This window comes from Arachis hypogaea, chromosome 3, assembly GCF_003086295.3.
Source record: "Arachis hypogaea cultivar Tifrunner chromosome 3, arahy.Tifrunner.gnm2.J5K5, whole genome shotgun sequence".
In the NCBI taxonomy this organism is placed as follows: Eukaryota; Viridiplantae; Streptophyta; class Magnoliopsida; order Fabales; family Fabaceae; genus Arachis; species Arachis hypogaea.
The window spans coordinates 101,150,459-101,161,441 of NC_092038.1; the positions used below are offsets into that span (position 1 = coordinate 101,150,459).

At 42.3% G+C, this 10,983-nt stretch overlaps 1 non-coding gene across 1 annotated transcript; it reads right to left on the reverse strand.

Moving 5' to 3' along the window:
* Window positions 1-812: 812 nt before the first annotated feature.
* On the reverse strand, window positions 813-920 carry LOC112793758 (small nucleolar RNA R71). Its single transcript, XR_003198455.1, has one exon. It is a non-coding gene; the product is annotated as a small nucleolar RNA R71 (small nucleolar RNA).
* Between the last annotated feature and the right edge of the window lie 10,063 nt (window positions 921-10,983).

Genomic DNA, 10,983 nt, shown 5'->3' on the forward strand with positions numbered 1-10,983 from the left:
GTTTCTTTCCCACTTTCATTTTCGAAAATTAAGTAATGTTTTTCAAAAATGTTTTCAAAATTTTTACTTAATTTTCGAAAATCACTTCCCTCCTTCTCACATCCTTCTATTTATGGACTAACACTATTCTTTAATGCAAGATTCGAACTCCATCTTCTGTGATAAGTTCGAATTTTCTACTTCTGTATTCTACTCTTCTTTTCCTCTGACACTTCAAGGAATCTCTATACTATGACATAGAGGATTCCACATTTTCTTGTTCTCTTCTCTTTCTTATGAGCAGGAGCAAAGACAAAGGCATTCTTGTTGAGGCTGATCCTGAACCTGAAAGGACCTTGAAGAGAAAGCTAAGAGAAGCCAAAGCACAACTCTCTTTAGAGGACCTGACCGAATTCTTCAAAGAAGAACACATGGCAGCCGAAAACAACAATGCCAACAATGCAAAGAAGGTGCTGGGTGACTTTACTGCACCTACTCCCGATTTCTATGGGAGAAGCATCTCTATCCCTGCCATTGGAGCAAACAACTTTGAGCTTAAGCCTCAATTGGTTTCTCTAATGCAACAGAATTGCAAGTTCCATGGACTTCCACTGGAAGATCCTCATCAGTTTTTAGCTGAGTTCTTGCAAATCTGTGACACAGTCAAGACTAATGGGGTTGACCCTGAGGTCTACAGACTTATGCTATTCCCTTTTGCTGTAAGAGACAGAGCTAGGACATGGTTGGACTCTCAACCTAAAGAAAGCCTGGACTCTTGGGAAAAGCTAGTCAATGCCTTCTTGGCAAAGTTCTTTCCACCTCAAAAATTGAGTAAGCTTAGAGTGGAAGTCCAAACCTTCAGACAGAAGGAAGGAGAATCCCTCTATGAAGCTTGGGAAAGATACAAACAATTAATCAGAAAGTGTCCTTCTAATATGCTTTCTGAATGGAGCATCATAGGAATTTTCTATGATGGTCTCTCTAAACTGTCCAAGATGTCCTTGGATAGCTCTGCTGGAGGCTCTCTTCATCTGAAGAAGACGCCTACAGAAGCTCAAGAGCTAATTGAAATGGTTGCAAATAACCAATTCATGTACACTTCTGAGAGAAATCCTGTGAACAATGGGACTAGTCAGAAGAAATGAGTTCTTGAGATTGACACTCTGAATGCCATATTGGCACAGAACAAAATATTGACCCAACAAGTCAATATGATTTCTCAAAGTCTGTCTGGAATGCAAAATGCACCAAGAAGTACTAAAGAAGCTTCATCTGAGGAAGAAGCTTATGATCCTGAGAACCCTTCAATGGAAGAGGTGAATTACATGGGAGAACCCTATGGAAACACCTATAATCCTTCATGGAGAAATCATCCAAATTTCTCATGGAAGGATCAACAGAGACCTCAACAAGGTTTCAACAACAATAATGGTGGAAGAAACAGGTTTAGCAATAGCAAGCCTTTTCCATCATCTTCTTAGCAACAGACAGAGAGTTCTAAGCATAATAACTCTAACTTAGCAACCATGGTCTCTGATCTGATCAAAACCACTCAAAGTTTCATGACTGAAACAAGGTCCTCCATTAGAAATTTGGAAGGACAAGTGGGTCAGCTGAGCAAGAAAATTACTGAACTCCCTCCTAGTACTCTTCCAAGCAATACAGAAGAAAATCCAAAAGGAGAGTGCAAGGTCATCAACATGGCCGAATTTTGGGAGGAAGAAGAGGCAGTGAACGCCACTGAGGAAGGCCTCACTGGGCGTCCACTGGCCTCCAATGAGTTCCCCAATGAGGAACCATGGGAATCTGAGGCTCAAACTGAGACCATAGAGATTCCATTGGACTTACTTCTGCCATTCATGAGCCCTGATGAGTATTCTTCCTCTGAAGAGGATGAGTATGTCACTGAAGAGCAAGTTGCTAAATACCTTGGAGCAATCATGAAGCTAAATGACAAGTTATTTGGAAATGAAACTTGGGAGGATGAACCCCCTTTGCTCACCAAAGAACTGGATGACTTGTCTAGGCAGAAACTGCCTCAAAAGAGACAGGATCCTGGGAAGTTTTCAATACCTTGTACCATAGGCACCATGACCTTCAAGAAGGCCTTGTGTGACTTAGGGTCAAGTGTAAACCTCATGCCTCTCTCTGTAATGGAGAAGTTAGGGATCTCTGAGGTGCAAGCTGCAAAAATCTCACTAGAGATGGCAGACAATTCAAGAAAACAAGCCCATGGACTTGTAGAGGATGTTCTGGTTAAAGTTGAAGACCATTACATCCCTACTGATTTCATAGTCCTAGAGACTGGGAAGTGCATGGATGAGTCCATCATCCTTGGCAGGCCCTTCCTAGCCACTGCAAAGGCTGTGATTGATGTTGATAGAGGAGAGTTGATCATTCAAGTGAATGAAGAATCCTTGGTGTTTAAGGCCCAAGGATATCCCTCTGTCATCATGGAGAGGAAGCATGAAGAGCTTCTCTCAAAACAGAGCCAAACAGAGCCCCCACAGTCAAACTCTAAGTTTGGTGTTGGAAGGCCACAACCAAACTCTAAGTTTGGTGTTGAACCCCCACATTCAAACTCTAAGTTTGGTGTTGGGAGGTTCCAACATAGCTCTGAGCATTTCTGAGGCTCCATGAGAGTCCTCTGTCAAGCTAATGACATTAAAGAAGCGCTTGTTGGGAGGCAACCCAATGTTATATTTTATCTATTTTCTTTTGTTATGTTATCTTTTTTTGTAGGTTGATGATCATGAGAAGTCACAAAATCAATGAAAAAAGCAAAAACAGAATGAAAAACAGAAAGAAAAACAGCACACCTTGGAGGACGCACCCACTGGCGTTTAAACGCCAGTGAGGTTAGCTGTTGGGCGTTTAACGCCCAGTCTGGCACCATTCTGGGCGTTTAACGCCAGAAAGGGGCACCAGACTGGCGTTAAACACCAGAAATGGGCAAGAAGCTGGCGTTAAACGCCAGAAATGGGCACCAGCCCGGTGTTTAACGCCAGAAATGGCTAAAAACATGATTTTGTTTGCCATTTGGTGCAGGGATGACTTTTCCTTGACACCTCAGGATCTGTGGACCCCACAGGATCCCCACCTACCCTACCACTCTCTCTCTTCTTCACCCATTCACCAATCACCTCAACACCTCTTCCCCAAAAACCCCTCACCTATCAAATCCCATCTTTCTCTTCACCACTCACATCCATCCTTCATAAAACCCCACCTACCTCACCATTCAAATTCAAACCACTTTCCCACCCAAACCCACCCTCAAATGGCCGAACATCCCTCTCCCCCTCTCCTATATAAACCCTCCTTCACTCCTTCATTTTCACACAACATACACACCACTTCTCCCCTTCTTGGCCGAAAATTAAAGCCATTCCCTTTCCCCTCATTTCTTCTTCTTCTACTCTCTTCTTTCTTCTTTTGCTCGAGGACGAGCAAACATTTTAAGTTTGGTGTGGTAAAAGCATTGCTTTTTGTTTTTCCATAACCATTTATGGCATCCAAGGCCGGAGAAACCTCTAGAAAGAGGAAAGGGAAGGCAAAGGCTTCCACCTCCGAGTCATGGGAGATGGAAAGATTCATCTCAAGGGTGCATCAAGACCACTTCTATGAAGTTGTGGCCTTGAAGAAGGTGATCCCCGAGGTCCCTTTTTCACTCAAAAAGGGTGAATATCCGGAGATCCGACATGAGATCCGAAGAAGAGGTTGGGAAGTTCTTACCAACCCCATTCAACAAGTCGGAATCTTGATGGTTCAAGAGTTCTATGCCAATGCATGGATCACCAAGAACCATGACCAAAGTGTGAACCCGAATCCAAAGAATTATCTTACTATGGTTCGGGGGAAATACTTGGATTTTAGTCCGGAAAGTGTAAGGTTGGCATTCAATTTGCCCATGATGCAAGGAGATGAACATCCTTACACTAGAAGGGTCAACTTTGATCAAAGGTTGGACCAAGTCCTCACAGTCATATGTGAAGAGGGCGCCCAATGGAAGAGAGATTCAAGAGGAAAGCCGGTTCAATTGAGAAGGCATGACCTCAAGCCCGTGGCTAGAGGATGGTTGGAGTTCATCCAACGCTCAATCATTCCCACTAGCAACCGGTCCGAAGTTACCATAGACCGGGCTATCATGATCCATAGCATCATGATTGGAGAAGAAATAGAAATTCATGAGGTTATAGCCCAAGAACTCTATAGGGTGGCGGACAAGTCCTCTACCTTGGCAAGGTTAGCCTTTCCTCATCTCATTTGTCACCTCTGTTATTCAGTTGGAGTTGACATAGAGGGAGACATCCCCATTGATGAGGACAAGCCCATCACTAAGAAGAGGATGGAGCACACAAGAGACCCCACTCACCATGAGATCCCTGAGATTCCTCAAGGGATGCACTTTCCTCCACAAAACTATTGGGAGCAACTAAACACCTCCCTAGGAGAATTGAGTTCCAACATGGGACAACTAAGGGTGGAGCATCAAGAACACTCCATCATCCTCCATGAAATTAGAGAAGATCAAAGAATCATGAGAGAGGAGCAACAAAGACAAGGAAGAGACATTGAGGAGCTCAAGCACTCCATAGGATCTTCAAGAGGAAGAAAGAGCCGCCATCACTAAGGTGGACCCGTTCCTTGATTTCCTTGTTCTTTATTCTTCTGTTTTTCGAATTCTAGTGCTTATGTTTATCCATGTTTGTGTCTTGTGATCATTAGTGTCTTAGTGTCTATGCCTTAAAGTTATGAATGTCCTATGAATCCATCACCTTTCTTGAATAAAAACGTGCTTAATTGAAAAAAGGAAAGAATTGCATGAATTTTGAATTTTATAACAGTTTAATTATCTTGATGTGGTGGCAATATTTTTGTTTTCTGAATGTATGCTTAAACAGTGCATATGTATCTTGAATTTGTGGTTCATGGATGTTGGCTCTTGAAAGAATGATGAAAAAGGAGACATGTTACTGAGGATCTGAAAAATCATTAAAATAATTCTTGAAGCAAGAAAAAGCAAAAAAAAAAAAATCGAAAAAAAAAGAGAAAGAAAAAAGAAAAGAAATAAGGTTGAGATCCAAGGCAATAAGAGTGTGCTTAAGAACCCTGGACACCTCTAGTTGGGGACTCTAGCAAAGCTGAGTCACAATCTGAAAAGGTTCACCCAATTATGTGTCTGTGGCATGTATGTATCCGGTGGTAATACTGGAAGACAGAGTGCTTTGGGCCACGGCCAAGACTTAAAAAGTAGCTATGTTCAAGAATCATCATACTTTACTAGGAGAATCATTAACACTATCTGGATTCTAAGTTCCCAAAGAAGCCAATCATTCTGAATTTCAAAGGATAGAGTGAGATGCCAAAACTGTTCAGAGGCAAAAAGCTAAAAGCCCCGCTCATCTGATTAATACTGATCTTCATAGATGTTTTTGGAATTCATTGCATATTCTCTTCTTTTTATCTTATTTGATTTTCAGTTGCTTGAGGACAAGCAACAATTTAAGTTTGGTGTTGTGATGAGCGGATAATTTGTACGCTTTTTGGCATTGTTTTTAGTATGTTTTTAGTATGATCTAGTTAGTTTTTAGTATATTTTTATTAGTTTTTAGTTAAAATTCACTCTTCTGGACTTTACTATGAGTTTGTGTGTTTTTCTATGATTTCAGGTATTTTCTGGCTGAAATTGAGGGACCTGAGCAAAAATCTGATTCAGAGACTAAAAAGGACTGCAGATGCTGTTGGATTCTGACCTCCCTACACTCGAAGTGGATTTTCTGGAGCTACAAAAGCCCAATTGGCGCGCTCTCAACGGCGTTGGAAAGTAGACATCCTGGGCTTTCCAGCAATATATGATAGTCCATACTTTGCCCAAGATTTGATGGCTCAAACTGGCGTTCAAAGTCACCTTCAAGATTTCCAGCGTTAAACGCCGGAATTGGCACCCAAATGGGAGTTAAACGCCCAAACTGGCATAAAAGCTGGCGTTTAACTCCAAGAAGAGTCTCTACACGAAAATGCTTCATTGCTCAGCCCAAGCACACATCAAGTGGGCCCGGAAGTGAATTTTTATGTCATTTACTCATTTCTGTAAACCCTAGGCTACTAGTTCTCTATAAGTAGGACCTTTTGACTATTGTATTGGCATCTTTGGACATCTAGTTCATAGATCATGATAGAGAGACTTTGGTAGCTATCTTCATTTTATGCTATCTTAGATCACTGGGAGGCTGGCTTCACGTCCATGCCTAGACCTTATACTTATGTATTTTCAACGGTGGAGCTTCTACACACCATAGATTAAGGTGTGGAGCTCTGCTGTACCTCGAGTATTAATGCAATTACTATTGTTCTTCCATTCAATTCCGCTTGTTCTTGTTCTAAGATATCACTTGTTCTTCAACTTGATGAATGTGATGATCCGTGACACTCATCATCATTCTCACTTATGAACGTGTGACTGACAACCACCTCCGTTCTACCTTCGATTGGGTGAATATCTCTTGGATTCTTTAACCGGAATCTTCGTGGTATAGGCGAGAACTGATGGCGGCATTCAAGAGAATCCAGAAGGTCTAACCTTGTCTGTGGTATTCTGAGTAGGATTCAATGATTGAATGACTGTGACGTGCTTCAAACTCCTAGCAGGCGGGGCGTTAGTGACAGACGCAAAAGAATCGATGGATTCTATTCCGGCCTGACCGAGAACCGACAGCTGATTACCCCATGCTGTGACAGAGCATAGGCAAACGTTTTCACTGAGAGGATGGGAGGTAGCCATTGACAACGGTGAAACCCTACACAAGCTTGCCATGGAAAGGAATAAGAAGGATTGGATGAAGACAGTAGGAAAGCAGAGAGACGGAAGGGAAGGCATCTTCATGCGCTTATCTGAAGTTCCTACCAATGAATTACATAAGTATCTCTATCTTTATCTTTATGTTTTATGCGTTCATCACCATATCCATTTGAGTTTGCCTGACTAAGATTTACAAGATGACCATAGCTTGCTTCATACTAACAATCTCCGTGGGATTGACCCTTACTCGCATAAGGTTTATTACTTGGACGACCCAGTGCACTTGCTGGTTAGTTGTGCGAAGTTGTGTAATGCCATGGTATTGAACACCAAGTTTTTGGGGTTCATGACCGGGGATTATGAGAGTTGTGAAAAGTATTGTTCACAATTTCGTGCACCAGCTGGCCCAGTAGTCAATTTCAGGAAATTCAGGGAGGAACTCCTACGCCCTCTTTTTGATAGAGTTGTCTTGCATTTGTCCTTCCATTGACTTCTTGGTGATTGGATGTTCAATGGGTATGAATTCATCTACTTCCATCTTTACCCCAGCCTCTTTATAGAGCAAGGAGATCAAGCTTGGGTAAGCCAGTTTGGCTTCAGTGGAATTCTTATTTGCAATTGTGTAGATCTCACAAGCAATCAGATGATGAACCTCCACTTCTTTTCCAAGCATAATGCAATGAATCATCACTGCTCTCTTGATAGTGACCTCAGAACGGTTGCTAATGGGCAATATGGAATGCCCAATAAAGTCTAGCCAACCTCTTGCAATTGGTTTGAGGTCTCCCCTCTTGAGTTGGTTTGGGACACCTTTTGAATTGGTTATCCACTTAGTTCCAGGGAGGCATATGTCCTCTAGAACTTGATCCAACCCTTTATCTGCTCTCACCATTCTCCTATTAAAGGATTCAGGATCATCTTGCAGTTGAGGCAATTTGAAGATCTCTCTTATTTTGTCCAGATGGAAGTAGATAACTTTCCCTCTGACCATGGTTCTGTAAGTATGGAAAGCAGTTCCAGTCATTCTCTGCTTATCTATCAGCCACAGATTTGAGTAGAATTCCTGAACCATATTTCTTCCAACCTTTATCTCAGGATTGGTTAGAACTTCCCATCCTCTGTTTCAAATTTGCTCTTGGATCCCTGGATATTCATCTTCTTTCAGATCGAATTTGACTTCCAGGATCACTGACCTCAGACCCATTATTTTGTGATAATGGTCTTCATGTTCTTTGGTTAAGAACTTCTCTTGATTCCAAAGATTCTTTGGATTATTCTCTTTCTTTCCTCTTAAATTGGTTTGTTTTCCCTTAGGAGCCATGATCTTGATGAATCTTGGCTTAGTGATCACGGAAAAGCACACCAAACTTAGAGGTTTGCTTGTCCTCAAGCAAAAGAAAGGAAAGAGGGGAGAGAGGAGGAGAGAAAATTTAAATGGTGTGGGGAAAGGGGGGTGGCCGAACGTGTTTAAATAGGAGAGGAGGAGAGATTTTCGAAGATTTAAGGGAGATTTGAGAAGATATGGAAAAAATTTGAGGAGATAATTGAGTATTTTTTGAAAGAGCCTAAGAAAGGATTTGAGATAGATTTGAAGAAGATTTTAATTTTTGAAATTGGAAGGTGAATGATGAAAGTTTGTAATGTGTTTATGCAGAAAAATATGAATCAAAACAAGAAAGTTTGAAAAAATTTGAAGTGGGAAACAAAATCTCCTCCCCTTGCCTTTCTGGCGTTAAACGCCCAGAATGGTATCCATTCTGGCGTTAAACGCCCAGAATGGTATCCATTCTGGCGTTTAACGCCCATTTGTTGGCCAATTTGGGCGTTTAACGCCCAGCCAGGTACCCTGACTGGCGTTAAACGCCAGAAATCCCTTTATCACTGGGCGTTTTGCTAAACGCCCAGGATGCTGCACACCTGGCGTTAAACACCCAGAATGGTGCCCATTCTGGCGTTTAACGTCCAAAATGGCACCTTTACTGGCGTTAAACGCCCAGAATGGTGCCCATTCTGGCGTTTAACGCCCAAAGTACCCCTTACTGGCGTTTTTTCGCCAGTAAGCTCTTTTTCTCTGCTTTTTGCACTGAATCCTTCTGTAACTCTTTGAATTCCTTCATTTTTGATACTTGCCCTTGTAGAAACAAAACATATAACCTGCTAATGACTGGGTTGCCTCCCAGCAAGCGCTTCTTTATTGTCTTTAGCTGGACCTTCACTGAGGATCATTCCAGCCTCAGTTTTGAGCATTCCTGCTCAAAGTTGCTTTCAAGATAATGCTTGATCCTCTGTCCATTAACAATGAACTTCTTGTCAGAATCAGTATCCTGAAGCTCAACATATCCATATGGTGATACTGCTGTAATCACATACGGACCCCTCCAGTGGGATTTAAGTTTTCCTGGGAACAATCTGAGTCTAGAGTTGAAGAGCAGAACTTTTTGTCCTGGCTCAAAGACTCTGGATGACAACTTCTTGTCATGCCACTTTTTTGCCTTTTCCTTATAAATCTTAGCATTTCCAAAGGCACTGAGTCTAAATTCATCTAGCTCATTTAGCTGGAGCAATCTTTTTTCACCAGCTAACTTAGCATCCAGGTTTAGGAATCTGGTTGCCCAGTAGGCTTTATGTTCCAGTTCCACGGGCAGATGACAGGCCTTGCCATACACAAGTTGGTATGGAGAGGTTCCTATTGGAGTCTTGAATGCTGTTCTGTATGCCCACAGAGCATCATCCAAGCTCTTTGCCCAATCCTTCCTACGGGCAATTACAGTCCGTTCAAGGATTTTTTTTAACTCTCTGTTAGAGACTTCAGCTTGCCCATTTGTCTGTGGATGATATGGGGTCGCCACTTTGTGGTTAATTCCATATCGGACCATAGCAGAGTACAGCTGTTTATTGCAGAAATGAGTACCCCCATCACTGATTATGACTCTGGGAACACCAAATCTGCTGAAGATGTATTTCTGGAGGAATTTCAGCACGGTCTTAGTATCATTAGTGGGTGTAGCAATTGCTTCTACCCACTTAGATACATAGTCCACTGCCACCAGAATGTAAGTGTTTGAGTATGATGGTGGGAATGGACCCATGAAGTCAATCCCCCATACATCAAACAACTCAATCTCTAAGATCCCTTGTTGAGGCATGGCGTATCCGTGAGGCAAGTTACCAGCTCTTTGGCAGCTGTCACAGTTACGCACAAACTCTCGGGCATCTCTATAGAGAGTAGGCCAGTAGAAGCCACATTGGAGGACCTTAGTGGCTGTTCGCTCACTTCCAAAATGTCCTCCATACTGTGATCCATGGCAATGCCATAGGATCCTTTGTGCTTCCTCTCTGGGTACACATCTACGGATCATTCCGTCTGCACATCTCTTAAAGAGATATGGCTCATCCCATAGGTAGTACTTGGCATCTGAAATTAATTTCTTTCTTTGCACCCTGCTGTACTCCTGGGGTATGAACCTCACAGCTTTGTAATTTGCAATATCTGTAAACCATGGAGCTTCCTGAATGGCAAAGAGTTGCTCATCTGGGAAAGTCTCAGAGATATCAGTAGAAGGGAGGGACGCCCCAGCTACTGGTTCTATTCGGGACAGATGATCAGCTACTTGGTTCTCTGTCCCTTTTCTGTCTCTTATTTCTATATCAAACTCTTGTAGAAGCAACACCCATCTTATAAGCCTGGGTTTTGAATCCTGCTTTGTGAGTAAGTACTTAAGAGCAGCATGGTCAGTGTACACAATCACCTTTGATCCCACTAGATAGGATCTAAACTTGTCAATGGCATAGACCACTGCAAGTAATTCTTTTTCTGTGGTTGTGTAATTCTTTTGTGCATCATTTAGAACACGGCTGACATAATAAATGACGTGCAAAAGCTTGTTATGCCTCTGTCCCAACACTGCACCAATGGCATGGTCACTGGCATCACACATTAGTTCAAATGGCAATGTCCAGTCTGGTGCAGAGATGACTGGTGCTGTTACCAGCTTGGCTTTCAGGGTTTCAAATGCCTGCAGACACTGTGTGTCAAACACAAATGGTGTGTCAGTAGCTAGCAGGTTGCTCAAAGGTTTTGCAATTTTCGAAAAATCCTTTATAAACTTCCTGTAGAATCCTGCATGCCCCAGAAAGCTTTTGATTGCCTTAACATTGGCAGGTGGTGGTAATTTTTCAATTACCTCTACCTTTGCCTTATC